General features: G+C 36.6%; 1 protein-coding gene across 1 annotated transcript in view; it reads left to right on the forward strand.

Annotated features, from left to right (window-relative positions):
• The first annotated feature begins 3,528 nt into the window (after positions 1-3,528).
• ENOX1 (ecto-NOX disulfide-thiol exchanger 1) overlaps positions 3,529-25,824 on the forward strand; it is a 259,199-nt gene continuing 236,903 nt past the window's right edge. Inside the window, exon 1 of the mRNA XM_058548228.1 lies at positions 3,529-3,639. The gene's annotated coding sequence lies outside the window, so the exon portion shown is untranslated. The remainder of the gene's footprint in view (positions 3,640-25,824) is intronic.

A 25,824-nucleotide genomic window follows, 5' to 3' on the forward strand; every position in this document is an offset into this window, starting at 1 on the left:
ATCAAGCCTGTGTATCTACCCTCATATTTTAAAATGTTGATACTACCATATTTGCTTTAGATTTCTGTTTTTTAAAGGTAAAAAAAAAATACCATCCTTTCTATTCATCCATGCCCAGAAGTAATATAACTATAATGATTGTGGTATATTATTCCATTTGTATTATCGGGGTATATACCCATAACTAATATAAGTCCGTGTCTATATATATGGATGATTATTTTTCAATTTACGTAGATGAGAGCATACTGAATTTATACCCTTGCAACTTGTTTTTCCTCAATATTATGTGTTTTTAGAATTATTTGTTAATATATGGAATCTGGCTCACTCATAGTAATTAATTGTTTCATAGTCTTCCGCAAACAAAGTATATCTACCTTCTCATATCAGAACATTGACCAGTCTTTATTTTTTGTTTTCTGGACAACCATCTTCCTGCACCTATCTCATCATTCACAGTAGACATATGGGTTTATTGTGTGGTACTGCTGTATCCTGCCTGCCATAGAATATGCAACTGGGAAATATTTGTTCTTTAAATTATACTACAAAACCTTTCATTTCCTTTTTGTCAGCAAAGTGTTCTATTTTGTTTTGTTGTTACTGTTAGATGTACCTCCGCCCTTTTCTACTGATTCTTCCTGTGAGCAGTTTCTAAGGTGGCTTTACCAGTTCCATCTCAGTGAAGTATAATTGTTTATAATTTCTAAACAGTGAGAAAAGACAAAAGAAATGGAGCAAAGACAAACAAGAGAGAGTGGAAGAAAAAAGAAGGGATTACTTCCAATCCTTAGCCTCTGAGGTTCAATTGGTGACCATGAGAGATACTTTTTACAGTACATTTGCACAGTTTTTTACACTCCGTCATCTCAGAGGTCAGCTAGTTTTGGAGGCCTTTTCTCTTCCGTTAGACCAAGCAAAAATTTCCTTTTATCTCTTGGTTTCATAATAACGTTAGAAAAATGTACATGAGTTTTTAAAAGTTAGGTACAGTGTTAAGGATTTCAAGATCTATCTCAAGTTAAATGTTTGTTTAGTGTCTGGTGCTTTAAAAAAAATAGAAGCTATCAAAAATCCTTAAATGAATGTATGTTTGTACTTTTTAGTAGATTTTTGGGTTGTTTTGTGAGTGTTTTGCATAGCATGTACTAAATAAATCTTTGTTGAATGATTGAATGAATAAACCAAGTAATAAATATTTGTAGAGGTTACAGTAATAAATATTTGTAGACGTTACATGGTCATTTGACTTGGAGGTATTTTAGTGTTCCCATCTTTCATCTACTAGAACGCTAACTTCAACATTTAGACCTCCTGTGATTGAAAACTGAGGTCTAAAAACAAATGAAAGATCAGAGTTAACTGAGAGCATCAATTCCCAAGAGTTATTAACATGAAAGTCTCTGTTTAAGGTTCCCAGATTATTTAGGGCTCTAAAAAAGGTGTTCACTCTCTTAAAATTTTAAGAGCTGTGACTTTAGACTATTCTTAAATCATGTTCGGTTTTGTTATTCTAAGAGATGAAAGCTTTTTTTGGTCAGTTATATTTTTGTATATGATTGTGGGCTGAGCCAGTTGACACCACTAAAAAAATGCAACTTTGAAAAATTCACAAGTAAAAGCAATTATTTTTAGAACTGACAGAGCCTTTCCTGGGTCCAATTTTCGCTCTTTTTAATTATGTATTCCTTTCAAGATACTGGAAATTATTAGACCGTAAATGGTCTTACCACTTGCCAAATATAATTTTCTATATGGAAAGATTAATAAGTATTGAGAATTTCCTTTGGTCTCCCTTGCAAGCAATGTTCTCATCTTTTCTAAAAGTCGAGTTTGTACGGTTTTTTCCCCCCTTGATCTTTATTTGTATTGTGTTTGAATGGAGTTCTAAGCGAAGATTTGTGCCAAGTTTAGTTTTCAGCAGACTTTTGTAACTGAGTGTAAGTCCTCAGAAAATAAGATTTCTGTCAGAAATTCTTGCACATATTACCTATAGCCCCTCCACTGGGTGGTCCCATACAAATAGGCTTTCCTGTATGTCTGGAATCAGAAGAGACGTGCTTTTCAATCTTAGCTCATGTATGTTTTTAAGTAGAAGTTGTGCTGGTAGTATTAATATTCCCATTAGGCGATTATCAGTGCTATTTTCTAACAGTTAACCTATGATTTTATCAGTATCCATCACAATGGTAGATCTGCGGATGGCCTTGAGTTCTCATTTGGCATATCTGTTAATAAGTGTGGTGGAATTCTATCAAACTGTACACTCTTTATTTCTGGCAGATTTTAATTTTAGAAAATCAAAGAGCTGCTCTACCCCTCTATCTGCCTCCAAGTTGTTGCGTGCAATTATCACCAGATCTGCAGCCTTCTTTGCCTTCCTCTCCCCTGCTCTGCCAGACCCATTCTCTCGGGAGCTGGAGTGGAGCAGCTGGGTTCTGACACCAGCCAAGAGGATCAAGCTGCAGAGGAAAATGAAGAATTGTGTCCAGTAATAGGCTTACTGTCCTCCTCCTACATTTTCTTTTCCGGTATATCGGGGTCCATAGAATTTCAACTACAACAAAAAGAAATAATTAGCCCACTGATAGCTTGGCAGAAAGAAGATTGGTGATGATGTTGGATTGTAAGTTTTTCAAATATAATTTGAGAAAGTATATGTTAAAATTTGAAATGGAATGGAGAAGAGTGAAAAAATAAGTGTTGTTTTTAATTCAGATTAGAGGATCAGCAAATTTATTCTGAGTAAATTAAAACCTGAATTTGGATTCTTTAATAGAGAAACAGCTATGCAAAATTACAGATAAGCAATGCATTATTCCCAAAAGTGGTACAAAATTAGGTTAACAGGTCTAGGCAGTAAACAAAGTTAATAAGTATTAGGAACTTAGAAAGATCATAAATTTCAAGTGTGCTCTTAATACCTGAGACATAGACATAAATAATTAAGGACAAAGAATCTCAAGGATGCTTATAAAAGAGAGAAAATCAATATAGGGAAGCCTCCTTAATTTGGGTAACTAGAGAGAGCACACTTGTTGGAATTATGTGATGTTTACTTTCAAGGACAGTTATACCCTCTCAAGTAAATATGGTAGTATAAGCTTGTGGCTAATAAAAGCTCAACATCACCACCACCAACAACAAAAATTGGCTCTATCCTGCTTCATGAATGCCTAATGTTCCCCTCATAATTTTACTCTAAGATGATCCACACCGGAAGGAATTACAAAAGTTTGGCCTTTTACCATCTAAGCAACTTGTATTAACTTAGGAAACAGTGGATTCACCTAAAGTCAGTAGTAAACTTTATTTGAATGTAGGTCTCCTAATATACTTCTTTGACAAATTCATTACTATTTAAATTGAGTGGATGTTTTAAGATTACAAGTGTATTGGTGGTGAAACCCAGAAAAATGATTTCCAAATGAATGAGGATTTTCATTTACACATAACATTTTATTTTCTCTTAACAGTAAGCCTTCCCTCAAGGGAAAGAATAGTAAGACATTAAAGTGCAGGGCACTGGACTCACAGCTTGTGTCTCTCCTCAAGAAAGAGGTCGTAGAGTGCGGACGTCCCAGGCCTCCTCGCCCAGGAAAGATAAGTGGGAGGAAGAGATAAGGGCGAGGAGAGGTGATTGCCCACCAGCTTTCTCTTCCCTTTTATCCCAGGATTTGGCATGCAGCCAGTGTTTCTTTAATTTTATCTTTAGCTTCTACTGATAGCACAGGGTTTGTGTGTGTGTGTGCTGGAAGCAGGAGAGGGAGTTCCTTTGTAAAGAGACACAAGGGAACGACATAGTTTTATGAGAAAGACATTTTTCTAAATTCTCTCCTGAAAATATGGACAACATTTGAATAAGTACTATAGGCGAAAGTTTTCCAGATAAAATGTGTGAAACGGTTTCCATTCATTTGACATTTTTCACATACACAAAGGACTGCTATTTACTGAACAGTGCCATCACTGTTAGAAATTCCATCCTTGGGCCGGCCCCGTGGTTTAGCGGTTAAGTGCGAGCGCTCCGCTGCTGGTGGCCCGGGTTCGGATCCCCGGCGCACACTGACGCACCACTTCTCCGGCCATGCTGAGGCTGCGTCCCACATACAGCAACTAGAAGGATGTGCAGCTATGACATACAACTATCTACTGGGGCTTTGGGGGGGGGGGGGAATAAAAATAACTGTTTAAAAAAAAAAAAAAAAGAAATTCCGTCCTAAATTTTAGCAGAGAACATATAATCCCAAAATAAAGATGAGTTAAGGGAATGGAATGTACTTTTCCTTTAATTTAAAAGATTTTTTGTTGTTGTTTCAAAATTCTGAATACAAATCCATTAATCACAGTTTCTTAGAATTATCACAAATATATGTATTTGACAACCCAAAGAGCAACAGTCACAATAGGATGAAACGATTTTCAACATTCTAGAGCTCCGTTTTCTTATCAGAAACATCACTAAATTGAAGGTAAAAGATATCACGTTAAGAAATTCCACTTGCATTTAAAATATCTATTTACAAAAATGATAATACTTATAAGCACTATAGAAAATGTAATTTATAAAATCGTATTTTGCGCCCGGCCTGGTGGTGCAAACAGTTAAATGCGCGCCCTCCCCTGCGGCGGCCAGGGGTTCACCGGTTCAGATCCCAGGCGCGCACTGATGCACTGCTTGTCAAGCCATGCTGTGGTGGCATCTGGTATAAAGTGGAGGAAGATGGGCATGGGTGTTAGCCCAGGGCCAGTCTTCCTCAGCAGAAAGAGGAGGATTGGCAGATGTTAGCTCAAGGCCGATCTTCCTCACAAAAAAATAAATAAATAAATAAATAAATAAAATCATATTTTTACTTATGCACTTCTCAGAAAGTGAGACATAACCCACATAACAGATCCTGCTACCTTTTCTCCTCTGAGAATTCCTGTCATTTGTGAAAATATGCCTTTGCTTAATCTATTGATGGAAAATGCTAAAATTGTGTTTTTAAAATGAATATTGAGAAAGGAGGTAGCAGAATGTAAATCGTATTAACCTCTCATTATACAGCACTTAGAACTTTTTTTTTCTTAAATTACCTTACCCAGCTTCATTTTGCTTGGGTCCTGGAGGGCACGCATAGAACTTTGCCCATGGTAGGCTGTGGTTTAAATGTTTGCTAAGCAAATAAATAAGAAAATTAATTAAAAGTGGCCTACAAAGGTGAATTTCCAGAACTCCCTTTACTTCAGTGGGTTAAATACCAGATGGAAAGGGTATCGGAGACATAAGGCTACATGTTCTTATTTTGCTTTCCTCTCTAAGGCCCACTCTATTTATTGCTGTGGCACCTGGCAGGCCTTCTTCTCTGGGCCCAGCGTGCTCCATGCCATGTGTTAGCTTTTTCCTGGAATGAAAATCAAGGAAATACCATTTCTAAAAATATGCTTTGTGGGTTTTTAAAATATAATATTTCCTTTCTGCTAGCTCGTTCACTTAGAGGTCCTAATAAATGACATTCACATATAGAAAAAAAAATCACAGTGTAACTGATTTTTATCTATGCAACATCTATGCAACAAACATAACTGTTTTAAAAAAAGGTGCAAACATTGTCCTCTTCTGTTTCTGAGACATTTCATTTTTGTGGGTACACGGCCACAGGCACTCCACGCTCACTGAAAATAGTAGCTAAAACACTGACTCAGTGCTTATTTATACCAGGAACCGTTCTTTACATATTTTAGCAAGTATAGTCCCTTAACAATCCTGTATAGTAGGTATTGTTTTTCATTTACATATTATAAATAAGAAAATTTAGATGTATACTATTTATTTAAAAACTTGCCAAGTTCACACAGTCAATAACTTAGGTAGCTGGAATTGCTTTCTTCTTTTTTTCTTTTAACTTTTTCCTTTTATTTATTATTTATTGTTCAAGACTCAGTTTTTAAGGATTTTCTCTTTTGCAACATTTTATTATGAAAATGTTTAATCATACAAAGCAGTTGGAGAAATATACAGTGAATACTCAAATACCCACCACTATGCGTCATTCCATCCCTCATACATCTGTGAATCCATCTTATTTTTGGACACATTTCAAAGTAAGTTGTAGACATCACTACAATTCCCCCTAAATACTTTGGCATATGTATCATTATTAGAATTCAAAGTTTATCATTTTTTTGATTCTTTTTTTAAGTAAAAGTTTTTCGGTAAAATTTATGTATGTATTTACATAAAATACACATATCTTAAGTATACATTTCCGTGAGTTCTGACAAATGTATACACCTATGCCACTCAAATCTGTATCACCCAGAAAGATCCCTCATACCCTTTCCTAGCAAATCCCCCCAACTGAGTAAATCAACCCTAGTTCTAGGACTTCATATAAATAGAATCATACACTACATATTCTTTTGTGTCAGGTTTCTTGCACATAGTGTAAAGTTTTTGAGATTAATCTGTTTTTTAGTTCATCAGTAGTTCATTTCTGTTTCTTGCTGAGTGATATTCTGTTGTATGAATGTACCATAGTTTATTCACTCTTCTATTGATGGACGCTTGGGCTTTTCACAGGTTCTGATTGTTATGAATGAAGTTGCTATGAACATTCTTGAACCACTCTTTTGTGAATGTAGACTTTCATGTCTATTCAGTATCTAAGAATGGAATTTTAGTTATAGGTAGGAAATTGCCAGATCTTTGTCCAAAGTAGTTGCACCATTTTAAATCCCCACCAACAATATATGATAGTTTTAGTTGTTCCACATCCTCAACAACATTTGGTGTTGTCAGTCTTTTTACTTTTAGCTATTCTGGTGGGTTTGTAGTGATATTTCATTGTGATCTAATATGCATTTTCCTTGATGACTGATATGTTGAAATCTTCTTCATATGCTTACTGGCCATTCATATAGCTTCCTTTTTAAAGTGTCCATTAAATCATTTGCCCATCTTTATATTGGGTTGTTTGTATTTTTATTATTGAGGTGTAAGATATATATATGTCTCCAGTATTTTATCAGATATATGCTTTGCAACTATTTCCTTCCAATTACAATCTATGGCTTGCCTATTCATTCTCTTAATGATGTCTTTTGATGAGTGGAAGTTTTCATTTTTGGAGTTTATTGGGTTTTTTTCTTTCACCTTTGTTAGTTTTTGTATCCTAAGATAACTTTATCCCCAAGTCAAAAAAAAAGTATTCTTTGGTTTCTTTGAAAAGCTTTAGAGGTTTAGCTTTTATGTTAGATTTATTAGCCATATTGAATGAATTTTTGTGTGTTATGTGAGTTCAGGGTAGAGTTTATTATTTTCTATATAGGATATTTAATTCTTCCAGAACTATTTGTTAAAAAGATTGTTCTTTTTCTGTTGGAATACCTTAGTGCTATTCTCAAATATCAAATGACCATGTAAGTGTGCACCTATTTCTGAGTTCTCTGTTCTGATCCGTTGATTTTGGTGTTCTTTTTTTTTATTTTATTTTATTATTATTATTTTTTAATTTTTTGTTTATTGCAGTAACATTGGTTTATAACGTTGTATAAATTTCAGGTGTACATCATTATACTTCTATTTCTGCATGGATTACATCATGTTCTCTACCCAAATACTAATTACAGCCCATCACCACACACACGTGCCGAATTATCCCTTTCGCCCTCCTCCCTCTCCGCTTCCCCTCTGGTAACCACCAATCCAATCTCTGTCTCTATGTGTTTGTTTATTGTTGTTATTATCTACTACTTAATGAAGGAAATCATACAGTATTTGACCTTCTCCCTCTCACGTATTTCACTTTGCATAATACCCTCAATGTCCATCCATGTTGTCACGAATGGCTGGGAAAACTGGATAGCCACATGCAAAAAAATGAAAGTAGACCCTTACCTTACACCATACACAAAAATTAACTCCAAATGGATTAAAGACTTGAATATAAGACCTGAAACTATGAAACTTCTAGAAGAAAACATAGGCAGTATGCTCTTTGACATTAGTCTTAGCAACGTATTTTCAAGCCCCATGTCTGACTGGGCAAGAGAAACAATAGAAAAAATAAACAAATGGGACTACATCAAACTAAAAAGCACAGCAAAGGAAACCATCAACAAAACGAAAAGACAACCTAACAATTGGGAGATGATTTTGGTGTTCTTTATGCTGGTTCCACACTATCGATTACTGTAGCTTTATAGTACGTCTTTAAGTCAGACGATGAAAGCCCTCCATCTTTGTTCTTCTTTTACAAATTTTATATAGATTTTACAGTTAGCTTGCTAGTTTCTAAAAATGATCAGCTTGGTGGGATTATGATTGGGAATATGTTGAATCTAGGGCTCAATTTGGAAAGAATTGACATCTTATCAATATTGAGTCTTTCAATCCATAAACATCACTCTCTTTCCATTTATATAGGTCTTCTTTAATATCTCTCAGCAATATTTTATAGTTTTTATTGTAAAATTCTTGTGTGCAGCATTTCATTTGTTGCTAAGAACTTTATGTATTTCTAATATTTTAGACGGAATTTAAATTTTTTATTTTCCAATTGTTTCCTGCTAATATGTGAAACTATAATTGTAGTATTTTCCTGATACCAAAATCAAATACATCATAAGAAAACTACAGACCAATATTCTTTATGAATATAGATGCAAAAATCTTCAACAAACTACTATCAAATCGAATACTGCAACACGTAAAGATGATTATACCCCATGACCAAGTAAGATTTATCTAAGGAATGCAAGATTAGTACAACACTTGAAAATTAACCAGTGTAAGACACCATATTAATAGAATAAAAGACAAAAACCATATGATCATCTCAACAGACGTGGAAAGAACATTTGACAAAATACTTTTCATATTAAAAACACTCAACAAACTACAAATATAAAGAAACTTTCACAACCTGATAAAGGATACCTATGAAGAATCCACAGCTAATATTATACTTGGTGGTGAAAGACTGAAAGTTTCCTACCTAAGATCAGGAACAAGGCGAAGATGTCTGCTCTTGCCACTTCTATTTAATAATATACTGGTGGTTCTAGCCAAAGCAGTTAGACAAGAAAAAGAGATAAAGGGCATCTGAATTGGAAAGGGAGGAATAAAAAAAACTCTATTTACAGATGACACAGTGTTATATATAGAAAATCCTAATGAATTCACCAAAAAACTATTAGAGCTAATAAAGGAGTTCAGCAAGGTTGCAGGATAGATCAGTATGTGTACTAAACCAGTTATATTTCTATATGTCAGCAGTGAGCAATCTAAAAATGAAATTAAAACAATTCCATGTAAAATAGTATCAAAATTAATAAAGTACTTAGGAATAAATTTAACAAAGAAATGCAAGACACGTACACTGAAAACTACAAAGCGTTGTTGAAAGAAATTAAATATGACCTAAATAAATGGAGAGACACCATATGTTCATGGAAGACTTAATGTTGTTAATTTATCTACAGATTCAGTGCAATCCCTATAAAAATCTCAGCTGGATTTTAAAAAGAAATTTACAAGATGATCCTAAACTTCATATAGAATACAAGGGACCCAGAGTAGCCAAAACAATCTTGCAAAAGAACAATGTTGCGGGACTCACTCCAGATTTCAAAGCTTACTACAAAACTACAGTAATCAAGACTGTGTGATACTGGCATAAGGATAGACAGATAGATAGACAGATAGATTTAGTGGGATAGGCTCGCAAGTCCAGAAATAAACCCATACATCTATGGTCACTTGATATGTAGGAATGGTGCCAAGATAATTCAATGGGGGCAAGAATAGTCTTTTCAACAATACAGCTGAGATGACTAGATTTCTACATGCAAAACAATGAATTTGGAGCCTTATACCATATACAAAAATTAACTCAAAATGGATCAACGACTTAAATTCAAGAGCTAAAACTACAAAACTTTTATGAGGAAACCTAAGTATAAATCTTCATGACCAGGCCAGCCCCGTGGCTTAGCGGATAAGTGTGTGCGCTCCGCTACTGGCGGCCCAGGTTCGGATCCTGGGCGCGCACTGACGCACCGCTTCTCCAGCCATGCTGAGGCCGTGTCCCACATACAGCAACTAGAAGGATGTGCAGCTATGACATACAACTATCTACTGGGGCTTTGGGGAAAAAAAAGGAGGAGGATTGGCAATAGATGTTAGCTCAGAGCCGGTTTTCCTCAGCAAAAAAGGGAGGATTAGCATGGATGTTAGCTCAGGGCTGATCTTCCTCACAATAAATAATTAAATAAATAAATAAATAAATCTTCATGACCTTGGATTAGGCAATAGTTTTTAGATATAATGCCAAAAGCACGAAAAACAAAGGGAAAAAATAGATAAATTAAACTTCATCAAAATTAAAACTTTTGTGCCTCAAAGGACACTATCAAGTAAGTGAAAAGAAAATGTACAAGATGAGAGAAAATATTTGCAAATTTTATATATGGTAAAGGTCTAGTATCTAGAGTATACAAAGGGCTCTTAGAACTCAACAGTAAAAAGACAACCCAATTAAAAAATGGGAAAAAGATATGAATAAGATGTTTCTCCAAAGAAGATATACAAATGGCCAATAAGCACGTGAAAAGATGCTCAACATCATTAGTCATTAGGAAAATGCAAATGAAAAATACGAGATACCAATTCACACTCACTTGGATTACTCTAATAAAAAAGACAGACAATAGTAAGTGTTGGCAAAGAGGCAGAGAATTTGGAACCCTCATACATTTTGGTAGGGATGTAAAATGCTGCAGCCACTCTGGAAAACAGTGTGGCATTTCCTCAAAAGGTTAATCTTAAAGTTACCAGTTGACCCTGCAATTCTACTCTTAGGTATAGACCCAAGAGAATTGAAAAGATATGTTCACACAAAAACTTATATACAAATGTTCATAGTAATATTATTCCTAATGGTCAAAAGTGTAGAAAACCCAAATATCAACCAACTGATGAATGGATAAACAAAATGTGGTATATACAATGCAATGAACACAGTGGAATATTATTTCATCACAAAAGGGAATGAAATACAGATACATGCTATAATGTGAGAAGCCTTATAAACATTATGCTAAGGGAAAGAAGCCAGACACAAAAGTCCACATATTGTGTAATCCCATTTATATAAAATGTCCAGAATAGGCAACTTTATGGAGACAGGAAGTAGATTAGTGGTTGTCAGGGACTGAGGGGAATAGGGAGTGATTACTAATGGGTACAGGCTTTCTTTTTGGGTGATTATGAATATACAAAAAACCATTGAACTGTATACTTTAAAAGGGTAAAATATATGGTATGTGAATTATCTCTATAATTCTAGTTCTAATCATTCAATTCTAGTTCTAATCATAGAACTCTAGTTCTAATCATCGTTTGGTAAATTTCATAGGATTTTTTAATATAAAATATACACATAAAGACAGTTTTGTTTCTCTCCAACTTTTATGCTTTATTTCTTTTTCTTATTTTATTGTAATGGCTCAAGCCTCCTATATAGTTATACATTGCTTAACAACAGGGATGTGTTCTGAGAAATGCGTTGTTAGGCAATTTTGAAGTTGTATGAACATCATGGAGTGTAGTTACACAAACCTAGATGGTTTAGCCTACTACACACCTAGGCTATATGATATAGCCTATTGCTCTTAGGCTACAAACCTGTATAGCATGTTACTATACTGAATACTGTAGGCAATTGTAACACAATGGTAAGTATTTGTGTATCTACACATATCTAAACATAGAAGGAGTACAGTAACAATATGGTCTAAAAGATAAAAAATGGTACACCTGTATAGGGCGTTTACCACGAATGGAGCTTGCAGGACTGGAAGTTGCTCTGGGTGAGTCAGTGAGTGAGTGGTGAGTGAATGTGGAGGCCTAGAACATTGCTGTACACTACTGTGGACTTTATAAACACTGCACACTTAGGCTACACTAAATTTATAAAAAATATTTTTCTTCAATAGCAAATTAATTTTAGCTTGCTGTAACTTTTTTACTTTATAAACTTTTAAATTTTTTTTAACTTTTTGACTTTTGTAATAACACTTAACTGAAAACAAACACATTGAACAGCTGTACAAAAATATTTTCTTTCTTTGTATCCTTGTTCTAAATGCTTTTTTCTATTTAAAAAAAAAAATTTATTTTACTTTTTAAACTTTTTTTCTTAAAAACTAAGATACACACACATTAGCCTAGGCCTACACAGGGTCAGGACCATCAATATCACTGTCTTCCGCCTCCACATCTTATCCCACTGGAAGGTCTTCAGGAGCAATAATGCACATGGAGCTGTCATGTTCTATGATAACGATGCCTTCTTCTGGAGTACCTCCTGATGGATCTGCCTGCGGCTCTTTTTGAGGAGGTGTCATTCTTTTCAGAAGTATGTCCATGGTGTTTTCTTGGTTTGTTTCTTTTTTTCATGGTCAATTTTCTTATAAGCAGATAATGCAGCATGAACATTCCTCTCTATTAATGGAAACCTTTTGGTGTTGGGGTCTATGTTTTCAAACATCTTAAGGAGGTTGAGGTCTGCAAAAGTTTATGCTAAGTTCTTCACTGTGAATTTTCTTGAGGGCTCTTCCTTTTCTTCTCCAGCAGTTTCCTTTTCTCTTGCCCCTTTTTCAGCTGTGCTTTCCTGTTCCAGTTCCAGTAAGTCCTCATTAGTCAGTTCCTCAGGAACCATCTCTAGGAGCTCCTCCATGCCATCCTCATCCACACCCAGGTTAAAGTCCTTTGTCATTCTCAACCATAGCTTTGTTGATTTTTGCAACGTCTTCATCCTTGGGAAATGCTTTGAAGTGATGGACAAACTTCTTGAGTGTCTTCTTCCAGATGCCATTCATACACTCCTTAGTGACATCACCTCAAGCCCAATCAAGGTTCTTGATGCAGTCATGGATGTTGTAATCCTTCCAGAATTGCATCAGTGTCTTCTTAGTGTCTTCCTCAGTTGCAGCAATAGCCTTGGCAAAGGTCCTCCTCAGGTAGTAGGCCTCAAAAGCTGCTATAACTCCTTAATCCATTGGCTGGATCAAAGAGGTGGTGCTTGGAGAGAGAAACACTGCTTTGATAATGGCATGAAGATCATCAATAAAAGGAGGATGTCCAAGAACGTTATCAACAATAAGCAAAATCTTGAATGGTATGTTATTCTCCAAACAGTACTTCTCCATTTCACTGGCATAGCAATTCAGGCGGGCATCTTGGAAGAGTTGCTGGGTCATCCATGACTTCTTATTGCTCGTGTAATACACTGGCAGTGTGTGCTTATTGATATACCTAAAGGCCCTGGGGTTCTCACTGTGCCAGATCACAAAGGATTTCAATTTGTACCCTGTGACTTTGGCTCCAAGCAAGACTGTTATCCTGTCCTAAAAGCCTTGAACCTGGCACTGACTTGGCCTCCTTATGGATGAAAGTCTTTTCAGGCATCCGTCTCTAGAATAGCGAGGTCTCATTCATATTGAATGTTTGCTCTGGCAAGTAATTTTCCTGCACAATCAGCTTATCTAGAGTTTCTAAAAATTCTATAGCTGCCTTCACCTCAGCACTCACAGACTCACCACTCACTTTCACATTATGTAATGAATAAGGATTCTTGAATCATTTAAACCACCCAGAGCTAGCAGTAAATTCAGCATCATGGTTGGGTCCAGCCTTTTCTTTCAGTGTCACAAACGAACTTTGTCGTGATCATCATGGTGCTGAGAGGGATATGCTTCTGTGTCTGGTCTTCAATTCAGGTCATTAGACATTTCTCCATGTCTTATATAGGCCCTTCTCAAATTTTTGTTAGTCTCATTGCCTTCAATGAAGCAGATCCTTTAACAGCTTCCATCACTTCAATCTTCAAGATTGTAGCTATGGTGGAATGGGACGTGCCTGATTGGCAAGCAATAACCATCACTGATGTTCCACCTTCATAGTCCTTAATCACTCTTAATTTCATTTCCAGGTCAGTCACACGGTATGGTCTCTTACTGGCAACATTAGCAGTGGATTTTGTATGCTTAGGGGTCATGATGAGAAAAACAACATTAGATTAAGTCAAGCACAAGAGAAAATGATGCAATCAAGAAACATGGTAAACACAAGATCCCACAGGAGATTTTAAGGTCTAGGGCTACATGTGGCAATCCATATTCTTTTGGCTAGAACTACTAATGTGTTTACACCTAAATGCAAGGGATAGTGGGAATTATGGTCTTCTGTGTGTCCAGAAGAAACATGAAATGATTTGGTGAAAACAGAACAATTATAGTGATGATAATGGATAAGAAATAGTACTTTATTATATTTATATAGCACTATATGCTAATTCAAAATTCCTTTTCATTTTATATGTTTTCTATTAGAATTCAGCATGTATCTCTCAATATTAAGTTGTATAGGAGGCTGTTGTCCCTTATCTTCTATTTCTTATTCTGCACACCTTCCTGGCCTTTTCATACAGTCCCACAGTTTTCCATCTTCCTTTTTGGGCTTAAGAGCCTGAAATTCACTTTTACAGATTAGACAAGTCTCTTAAAATCCAGAACCACATTTCAGAAGGTTTTGAAGCATGTCCACGTGGATATTCCATTTAAAATGCCATAGACTCAATTATTTTCTTCGCAAATTTTTTCTTCCCAGTGTATTTTCTAACTCAGATAAAAGAACACTGTTCACTCCGTTATTTAATCTACATTGATCTCCAGCTTCTCTCTCTCACTTTCCATATCTAATCACTTAAGTTCTATGCATTAACCTTCTAGAATATCTCTCAAATTGGTGCCTTCTTCTGTATTTCCATAGCTGCTGTTTTATTTCAGGTCCTTAATATCCTGTGTGGAGTATCACAGCATCCTTTCTAACACTTATCCTTACCTCAAGTCTCAGCCTCTTTCAATTCATTTCTCACTCAGTCTCAGAAAAATGTTTTTACAAATATAAATATAATTATGTCACTTTTCTACGGTACATACTTTAATGGTCTTCTCTTACAGTGCTTATTTTCAAGCTTTTTTCTCTTATTTTAAAGTAATAGAAATCTGTTTTCAAAAGAAGCTTCGAATACTGGAGTTGAACAAATAAGCAAACAGATGGTAAGAGCCAGGTTTCTCCCTGTCAGAGCATTTGCAGATACACAAGGAGGGAAGGCTAGAAGGAACCCTTTAATACTGGATTAGAGTTGGACATGTCAGTATGAAATCATGTCTAGCTTAGTATCTATACAGATGGACAGATACTGAAACAATTATAGTTATGCATATATACCTGTATATTTCCTAGCTCCTTCTACTGAGAGGGCTTGGGGGCAGTGATACCCCAGTAGCAACTAGCACATCGGTACCCAGATCTTAGTTTCTAAATATCATCCTTCAATGAAAGGAACTAGAGATCCTTGGAGAAATGGCTGGTTCTAGGGCTGGGGCAGTAAAAATACAATATAAGCCTGGAGCATGTGGTATGGCCTAAAACAATAAAGTGTTCAATAAAAAAAGGATAGGGGCGTGTCAAAGGGTATAAGAGCCAACCTAAAAAAGGTCCCAATGGCCAAAGCTGGAACAATTTGAGCAACAAAATAGATAACATGGTATTGGATTACAACCCAAAGTATATAATAAATATACATAAGTTCATCCTTATATAAATAAATGATTGAACAAATAAATGAGGTGGAAGGGACAAATCTTCCTTATAGAAGAATTCCAAATAACATAGGTAGATGTATTCCACTCCAGAAAGTGGAGCTTACCCTCATCCTTCAAGATGGGCTAGACTTAGTGACTAACTTCCGAATAAAAGATTATGTAAAGAGGAAAAATAGTAATTTTTCTTCTTCTCTTTTCTGTGGAGAAATCTGGTCAACACTACCTTAACCAAGTGATCAAGGTTAGCATCAGAAGTGATAAGTCTTGTTGATACTATATGCCCCCTGATGTGACCTTACCTCTGTGGTGGTCTTCCCCAAACCCATAACCCTCGTCTAGTCATGAGAAAAACATCAGACAAAACCAAAGTGAGGGACATTCCATAAAACACCTGGCTAATATTCCTCAAGACTGTCAATGTCCTGAGTAACAAGGAAAAACTGAGAAACTGTCCCACACCAAAAGAGACTAAAGAGACATGATGAGTAAATGCAAAGTGGTGTCTTGGATTGGGTTCTGGAACAGAGCAAGTACGTTAGTGGAAAAACTAGAGAAATACGCATCAAGTCTGGAGTTTGGTTGATAGCAATGTACCAATGTTGGTTTCTTTGTTGTGACTGATGTGCCATGGTAATGTAGGAGGTTAGTATTAGGGGAAACTGGGTGAGGGGTTTATGGGAACTCTCTGTATTATCTTTGCAACTTTTCTGTTAACCTAAAATTATTCCAAAGTACAAAGTTATTTAAAAAATTAAGAAGGCCCTATATAAAACAGATACTAGCAAAGCCCTTGCGGTTGAAGTTGAGTGGCAGGGCCCAGAGTCCTGACTGCCCAGCTTCTCTCTCATTCCTTTCACTCTGCCTCCCTCCCTACCTAGGACCCCAGGCTTCTCTGGCATGTGTTTTGTAAACTGCTGTCCTATAGAATTAAATCCAAACTCCTTGACGTGTCTTCTGAGGCCTTTCATATTCTCACCCTTACCTAGCTTTCATCTTCATCACCTGTTGACTTCTTGCTGCTTGTGTTTATTTCCTTCGTATATTCTGAAGGAACTTCTTTTCTTCAAGCTGACCATGAACTTCTTGTTGCTTTTGAATGTGCTGTTCTTTGTTCAGCCTCAAAAACTCTTCATTTTATGCTATCTTTATATGGTCCTAGAATTCAGCTCTCTGAAGTCTCTAAGGGGGAGGAATATGCTCTGAAAGTATTTCTACAATAACACGTAGTCCCTCCTAGTTGTCTATCTGCATCTGTCTGTGCATGCATCTTTCCTGCATTAGTTGACAAGCTCCATAAAGAGATGTCATTCATCTTTCTATGCCAAATGTCAAGCAGAGTGCCTAGCACATAGTAGGTATTTAGTAAATGTCAAATAAATGGATAGATGGATGGATGGATGAATAGTAGCAAGTTTATTGAAACTAAATTATTTCCTTTTTTGTAGCATTTATATTTATTTGAATCTAGTTGTTATAAAGCTACAAGTTCAACATTTTAATGAGCAAATTGATCCCAGTTTGCCAGCTTAAAAAGAAAAGTGTTGGATTTTCAGGAGAAGGTAATAGTTTTAATTCAACCAGTATGTATATACAAAATACTGAGGGTGGTGGGGTTTTATTCCTTTAAATAACAAAAATTCTACATGGTGTGTCATTTACAGTGAATTAAATAGGTACTGTAATGTTGCCTTTTCTGTAGGCCGGTGTTTGAAGGAGTTGTCAGTAAAGCTAGCTGTGTACATTCGTCTTCATTATCCATTCCAAGGTGATGCTTTTTGATGCAGGTGGCCCAGCTATTCTCAGGCACTTTAATTTGCCAGTTATTGTACCCATGGCTAAGAACAGATAGTAATTAGTTTCACATTTTGCTCACTGGGCAGCTTAATGTTCTTGTCACCTTACATTGAGTTTTAAATGTGCAAAGTGGAAAGAATGTCGAATTTGTTTCTCAGACTTAGGGGTAGGGGTGGAGGTCAGACCTAGCCACTTGAATTGCTTCTGGATACAGAAATTAAAGTGCCAGATTGATTATAAATAAGAACAAGATAATATGGCAAAAGTACATTAAGGAAGGTAATGTGCGTGTATGTATATACTTATACATAAAGGCTTAGATGTGTCTTTTTATTTTCTTTCACAGAAGCACCGTTTGCTAGCTTACGGAATCTGAGTGCTAGTTGATGGCTTGGATTACTACCATGTAAGGAAAGAAAGAACAGTAGGATCTTATTTACAAAGTAGCGTTCCACCTTAATAATTTCCTCCTTTGAATATTCTCAGACAACACAGGTTACCCAAAACACAGAATGAGATGCATCATTTTTTAACATAATGAATATTCACTACCTTATATTTTGAACAATTTTGCTCCAGCTATGACTCACTTTTGCCTTCTTTTAAAAATTACCATAGAGGAGGCCGGCCTGGTGGCATAGTGATTAAGTTCACATGCTCTGCTTCAGTGGCCCCAGGTTCCCAGGTTCAGATTCCAGGCATGGACCTACACACTGCTCATCAAGCCATATTGTGGCAGTGTCCCATATAAAGTAGAGGAAGATGGGCACGGATGTTAAGCCCAGGGCCGGTCTTCCTCAGCAAAAAGAGGAGGATTGGCAATGGGTGTTAGCTCAGGGCTGATCTTCCTCGCAAAAAAAAAAAAAAAAAATTGCCATAGAAAGGTAGAAAAGTTCCTTTTGGAAAAATCCAAAACCACACTAGCAGTTTTGTCTGCTCTTTTTTTGCTTATTTGCCTGGGAGTGAAAGTTGACTCATTTATGGGGACTTAACCTAGTGTCATTATTAGCAGAAAAGATTATTTAACATTGTGAGAAGACATGGGAAAATTTCAGGCACAGAGCATCCCAAACATAAATTTTATTTGCTACCCTCTTGAAGAATTTGTTTGCGTATAATATTGTTCACACCACTGATAACAGAAAATGTATTTAATAACTACTCAGAATTAGTATGCTATGGTATGCATGGCTGCCTAATTTAATTTATCTCTGATTAAACCTATTATGTTTGAGATCACTTTACAGAAGAGATTTTTTTTTTGTCAGCTGTAAGCTTATTTGAATTGTAATATAAGTTAATAATGTGTGAAATAACCAGTGGTGCCTACTTCTAAATGTTAATTTTGCCAACTGACTTCCTGAGATGATGCATACCCAGATCATTCATTGGCATTTAGTTAATATCTTGCAAGAAGAAGAGATATTGGAATAAATATGAAAATTAACTATTTTAGGAGGCACAGACAAATAGAACAGTGGTGCTTTAATTTTGAAATCCAGAGAAAAGGCCGTTGCATTATAAAACTAATTGAAAATCAATGATTGATCATCACATAACATGATATATAAGATAATGCATAACTTTTGCATGATTTTTGTTCTGAATGTATTCCTTCGACATTAAATAATCATTTAATCAGATAGAGTAGGAACCTCAGGGGTTTGGCAGTGATCTAAGCAGCACTTGCCTTGATGTCCTGGTGATTAGGTCTCTTCAGTGGGCCCAGCACGAGGGAGGGAAGGGACTTGTGCTATTGCTGACTTGATGCTTGTGCTGAACCAACTGTTTCATCTGCCAGTCTAATTCTCTTTTTCAGTGTCATGGACAGCTATCACCAAAAAAGTGATTGGGCTAATTATGTCTACCTGCTCAGCAGTTGGCCTCATTTGGAGCTACGTGCATTCCTAGATATAGTTTGCATGGCTCAGAATTTTAACTTTATTATTTGTATATACATTTAAGTTTGGTAATCTGATTGCTTGCTACCCACTCCAAAACTGCTTTTCTCCCTAATCGGAATGCCTGTTCTGGCCCTGTAGTTGAAATTCTGCCCAGTCCTCAAGGCTTTCTTTAATTCCTGTCTGCTCTGTGCAGATTTCCCAACCATCTCAGGCCATCGCCATTTCCTCTTTGTGCTCCTCTTGAGGTCTTTGCCTTGATCATTTAGTTAACATTTCATGTGTTCTCCAGTGAGCTCCCTGAAGGCAGAGACCTGGAGCTTTCAGTCTTTATGGCCCCACAGGGCCTGATACAGCTTCTTGTGCGAAAAATTATTTCAGTAGATAGTGGTGATTGATGGTCAGAATGAAAACATGACAAGGGAAAAACTTACATATCGTGAACCTTAAGTGAATAAATTTAAAGTCAGTTTGTAGGTTCTCATTTGTTCTAAATGTGAAGTGGAAACTTGCATGTAATGTGAAAAAGATCAGAGATTATAAAGTAGATTTCTCCTTGCTTTGAATGGCTCTTGCTAGACCTATAGTTTGAATCTCAGAGTGTATGTAATGTGGTCTTGCTTAGCCCTGGCTCACATCAGAATCAGCTGGGGAATTTGATGCATGTGTGCTGGTGACTGGGACTTACCTTCAGACCAATTAAATCAGAGAATAGTATCATTTTTGAAAAGCTAACTAAATGATTCTAGTTAAGAAGCTGGAATTGAGAACCACTGGTGAAAGGAAACTTAAAGGTCATTAAATTCATTCATCCATCTGGTGTTTGATTGCTTTCTACAGCTGTTTAGCAATGAAAGAAGAGTACTTCTAATAGGAGGATTAAAATTGCAACTTTCTGATGCAGGCACCCATTGCCACATCTAATCCTCTCAGACTACCCACCAAGGTGACTCACTGTCTCGATTTGTTGGAGATTGTCCTGGTTTTAGCATGGAAAGTCTTACACAGTGGGAAAGCCCTCAGTAGTGTACAAACCAGCATGGTTGGTCACCCTCCTACCAACGCACTCATTCTTTGGATTCCACAGAGTTGTTTTTGAGAAGAACGAAAAATATTTTTGAGGGTAGAGTATTTAATAAAAAGATGGAAATAATTAGAACACTTAAAACCTTAGCAGCCTTAAGGGGAAAGAGACATATTAAGAAAACAGGGAAAACGTTGCAACAGGTTCTCGTAGAATTCTTGCAATTAAGATAGAGGGGGCTTTATTGCATGTAATTAATTAAAGAACGTTAAAATATTTTTCACTTTTGTCTCAGCTGTGTAGATAAATTAAGAATGATATTTTTAATGTAAGAAGGCATTAAGTGAAAATCTCAAATTTGAAAATAGTGTAATCAACTAAACTATAAGCTATTCAAGGATAATTATTTTTACAAGTGAGAAAATAAAGACATATTCAAGGCTACATGGAAAGTTACTGACAGAGCATCTGGCTCCTAGCTTTTTGTCTGATAGGTTCTTTGGCTTCTTTCCTACTATACAGCCTTTTATTCCCAGCAACATTTAACACAGTCCCTTCCTTTCAGATAAAAGTAAATTTTAGTAGATTGATAGAAAAAGGGAAAGTATTTTAGTAACAGAAATAATTTTTAACTGTTTACTTTATAATTGCAGCATTAAAAATTATTCACCATGAATGCCCGTTTGAATTTTATTCTGATATCGTGGCACAGTCCTACAGCCCAAGGACTAATTTATCCCACAGTTATTTTCCATTCAGGTCACATTGACCACTGAGCAGCCAGTCCCATCACTACGTGGTTGATTCATTTCATTCATTTATTGCCAGAATTGCCAGATGTGTCCCAGTAATCTGTCTGTCTTCATAACCAAATCAGATGCACTGAATTGGCAGCAATTCAACCAATGCTTTGGTGGTCAGCTGCCCAAGACATTGATGGTACCACGTAGATGAAATGTTCAACTATACTTAGAAATGTCTGGTTTCCTTGAAATCATGATAAGTTTTTCTCCCACTCTAAAAGTTACATGCTGCTTTGGAGAAAGCATCAATAAATAAAACTTTTGATATGTTAAGTTCTCCCTTAGCGAAACACTTAGCTGAAGTTGTAAAACTCAGAGAAACATATTGTAGAATGGGAAGTTGCAGATCAACTCATCCGTCCTTCCCAAAGTATGGTAATAAGTAGTACCTGGAAAAAAGAAAGTGGGGAGAGTCTGTAGGCAAATAAGTTTGTGATATGCAAAGTAAAACAAAACCAAACTGTTGCCTTGAATGGGGCAGGGGCGGGCATGAGGCCAGGAGGCGTGTTACAAAGTTATTGAACCACAGATCTCTTTATCCTGAACATCTGGAGGGAATTCATCCAACCTCCTAATTTTGTAGTTAAATAAACTGTGTCCCAAAAAGGTTAAGAATCTGATCCAGAGTCAAATATTTTCTTTAATTTTTTTTTTCCAGGCCTCCTTTTTCTCCCCACTTTCATATTGCTTTTCCTAATTGCCTGTAAGGACTTTCCCCATCGCTCCTCAGTGGCTGACGAGTTGCTTCTAGTTGACCAGCTTACCAGTGAAGTGATGCCTAAAAATGGAAGTGAAAACTACTCACTTAGATGTACTTTTGGAGAATTTAAGCTTTCAGTATCTTTTCATGTTCTGATTTTAGTATCTTTTTTTTTCCCCTCCCCATAGCCCCAGTAGATAGTTGTATGTCATAGTTGGACATACTGCTAGTTGCTCTATGTGGGACACCACCACAGCATGGCTTGATGAGTGGTGCATAGGTCTGCGGCCCAGGATCTGAACTGGCGAACCCCGGGCACCAAAGTGGAATGCGTGAACTTAAATCAGGGCTGGCCCCCTCATTTTAGTATTTTTTAATTATTGGGCACCTACAACATGCCAAATTCTTAATATGTATTACATGATTTAATCCTCGTAACAACCTGCAAGATAGATAATATTTTGTCCATGTTCCTGTTGTGGAGAATATAGCTCCCTGAAGGTCATACATTCAGTAAGTGTAAGAGTTGGGATTTAAACAAGGTGAATCTGACTACAGTCTTCCATCTTATCAAGCTCAAAGATAGGATCACAGCTATATTAGAAGCATTGTTGTTGACAACAGCTAATTTTTTAACAAGTTATTGGCCCATAATTGATATGGCACAGTATAGAGGAAATTACATAGTTTCAGGTAGACAAATTGGTAAGAAGTGTATTCAGGAAAATAAAAATATATTGAAGTAATGTGTTAAAAGGATAAGCAGCAAGCTGACTTAAATTTGGGGGATAGGGTGAGGAATACATACATATGTACATTAGCACGCACATATATACATGCATTCTTAAGCCAAAAATAGATACCTTTCAGGAGAGTAAAAGGATAAGTACATAATTGGAAAGTGATCTGGGCATGTAATTGTGAGAATTTCTTGTGTGGATAGTTTTTGCTGTATAATGGTGCTTTTTATATGAATTTTGGATACATGCTGTTGAATGAATGAAGGAATGGAGTCTCACAGTTAACACTCAGTGATATAAATTACTCAACTGACTTCCAAGTGAGTGATCATTGTTTAGAGTTATCTTAAAGTCATATGATTTTCTGCAATCTCTTTTCTTAGTTAATAAACTTACATAGCTTTCTAAAAAATATTTATTTGGTCCAAGCCTCTTACTATTCTGTTTTTAAATCTTTTTCTTGATATCTGTTTCTTTCTTTTTTCTCCTAGCCCCCTCCGTCACTTCCTCCTCTTCTCTCCCCTCCCTTCCTCCTCCTCCTCCCCTTCTTTCATTCCTCCCTTTCTTCCTTCCTTCCTTTCCCTTCCTGTGTATTGAGAAATTGATGTGGCATCTGCCTCAAATTGATTATTGGTACAGACTTCTGGGGCCAAGATAACAGTGAGATGCTATAAAGATAAACTTATGCAAGAGTTCAATTCACTTTGCCTGATGCTCCCTAGAAAATAACAGATAATTAAAATAATTTTGGCAGTATCCTACCTGAAAGCAGGTGCTAGGTAGTTAGTAGTTGATTTGGGGTAACACTTGAGGAAGTTCTCTGGATAAACAAACTAGACTGGAATGAAATAAAAAATAAGCACATATAACTACAAAGAAAGTTTATAAGACTGGGAACTTTTTAGTTCTGTCAGACTGAACACATGCATTTATATCTTCTTATTCCAAAAATCTGCCTAAAATTGTAGCAAAGAATAGAAAAAAAACTATAAAGAGAGAGTGAGAGTGAGCGAGAACAAATAGAGGAGGAGATGCTACTAAACAAGAGATGCCCCCACATTTTGGGAAGATGGCACAGTGATGGAGGAGGGGAGCTGAGGTGGACTGAGAGAAGCCTGCAGATTCATTCTACAGGACCCCGGGGAGGCTGAGGAGGGGTGTGAGGGTGGGTCTGGAGAAAGGGAGATTAGTTAAAAGTAGTTACACAGTAGTTAGCAGTGGTTAGTGGCAAGTAGTGCATGGAGTAGTTAGACCTTGTTCCTTTCCCTGCCTCACTGCCACTACCAATTCTCCATCCCTACTGGAGGCTTGAGGGATAGTCCTGGGCTGAAGTGAATCAGAGATGCTCTAGACTCCAGAAACTAGGTCCAGGGGAGAGAGGTGAAACTCCACAGTGAGCAGGTAAGACCCTCCTGGACTATTCTGCAGCGTAGCTCCCAGAGCGCTGTAGCCAGGGACAGGATCTTAAGGCAGGAGTTTGAAAGATTGTTATCTAGGGAGACTGAACAGCCCAAGGAAATGACCTGACTGGCATTTGGAGTCCCCATCGAGATGGCTAGATTGCCCACCCAGTTACCTCACAAGGCTGCCTGCCAGTTAATAAGCACACTCTGCCCCGACTCCAGGTTTCCAGTCTGTCTCATAGGAACTCACTGTCCCTAAATATAAATGAATTTTATATTTTGTCTGTATATATATTTTTAAGATACTCATATACATTTAAGATATATATATAAAGAAATACATGTATGAATGTCTTAAATATAAATGAATAGTGAGAGGGTCACCAGATATTTAAGTACAGCCTCCAACATAAAATATAGAATAATATATAGAGATCAAAACAGAGGATGAGAGAAAATATAGATAATTCAGGAAGCAAAAGAAAAGCTTTTAAAAACTTCTAATATCTTCAGAAAGATAAATGATCTATCCATGAAATGAAAAGAAGATTCTATAAAAAAGGAACAATCAGAAAATAAGGAAGAGATCTTGGAAATTAAACTTGTAGTAAAAAAAATTATTCAGAGGTGTAGAAGATAAAGTCAAGTAAACTTTCTAGGAAGTAAATTAACAGGCAAGGGTGGACAGTGCAGGTGGGAGGAAAGAAGGTAAGAAATGTAGTGGATCAGTCCAGGAGGTTCAGCGTTTTACCAAAGGAGTTCCAGAAAGATAAGACAAAAAATGGTGGGGAGACAAGTATCAAAGAATTATACAAGAAAAAATTTTCAAAACGGAACAACAGGAATTTCTAGATTTAAAGGAAAGAGAAAATGCCCAAGGCAGTGGATAAGAAAAGATCCTCCTTAAGGTTCTTTCCTATGAGATTTCGAAACACCAGGGCTTAAAGAAGATTCCAAAACCTTCCAGAGAAATAAAACAGGTCCCATATAAAAGTTCAGGAATACCAATGGCATCAGACTTCCCCACTTCAACACTTGATCTGGGAGACGATGAAGTACAGCCTTCAAAATTCTAAGGGAAATGACTGGTTACTTAGAATTCAATTACAAGCTTAATAGCAAGCATGAGAGTAGAATTAAGACGTTTTCAGACACACGAGGAAGGTCTCAACAAATTTACCTCCCATGTACCTTTTCTCAGGAAGCTACTAGAGAATGTGCTCTACAAAAATGAGGATGTAAACCAAGAAAGAGGAAACCATGGGATCCAGGAAACGGGGGACCCAACACAGGCGAGAGGCACAGGGATTTCGCAAGATGGTGTTAAAAAGAAGCCCCAGGACGACAGGTGGGCAGCTGGCCTGGGAAACGGCTAGACCAGACGGACTGAATGGGAGGCTCCTAGAGGGAAAAAGAGATGTGACAGGTTAACTGATTGGGTTGATCACATGAAAAATGGTTTTAGTAGGGCTTTTTTAGTTCCTTGGGATAGTTGAGGAACAGTTAGTTATAGATACACAAAAAAAGGAAGAAAAAAAAATCAGAAAAAACAAAATATGGAACAAGATAGGAAGTATATTCTTATGCAAATGGCTCAAGAGTAAACAATATTACCTGGTCATAGTAATGCAAACATAGAATATCAGTTTAACCCCAAATTGCTGTGTAAACTACTGGAAAGATGGGGGAAGAAAGCTTGTTGGGAGGTGGTGATGAGGTAAGAGAGCTGCATTTTTCTCGTTTTGCGTAGTAGTAAAACATTAGATAATCGCTAAAAATGATAACTTAAGAAATATCAC

The sequence above is a fragment of the Diceros bicornis genome, chromosome 9 (genome assembly GCF_020826845.1).
Source record: "Diceros bicornis minor isolate mBicDic1 chromosome 9, mDicBic1.mat.cur, whole genome shotgun sequence".
NCBI lineage: Eukaryota > Metazoa > Chordata > Mammalia > Perissodactyla > Rhinocerotidae > Diceros > Diceros bicornis.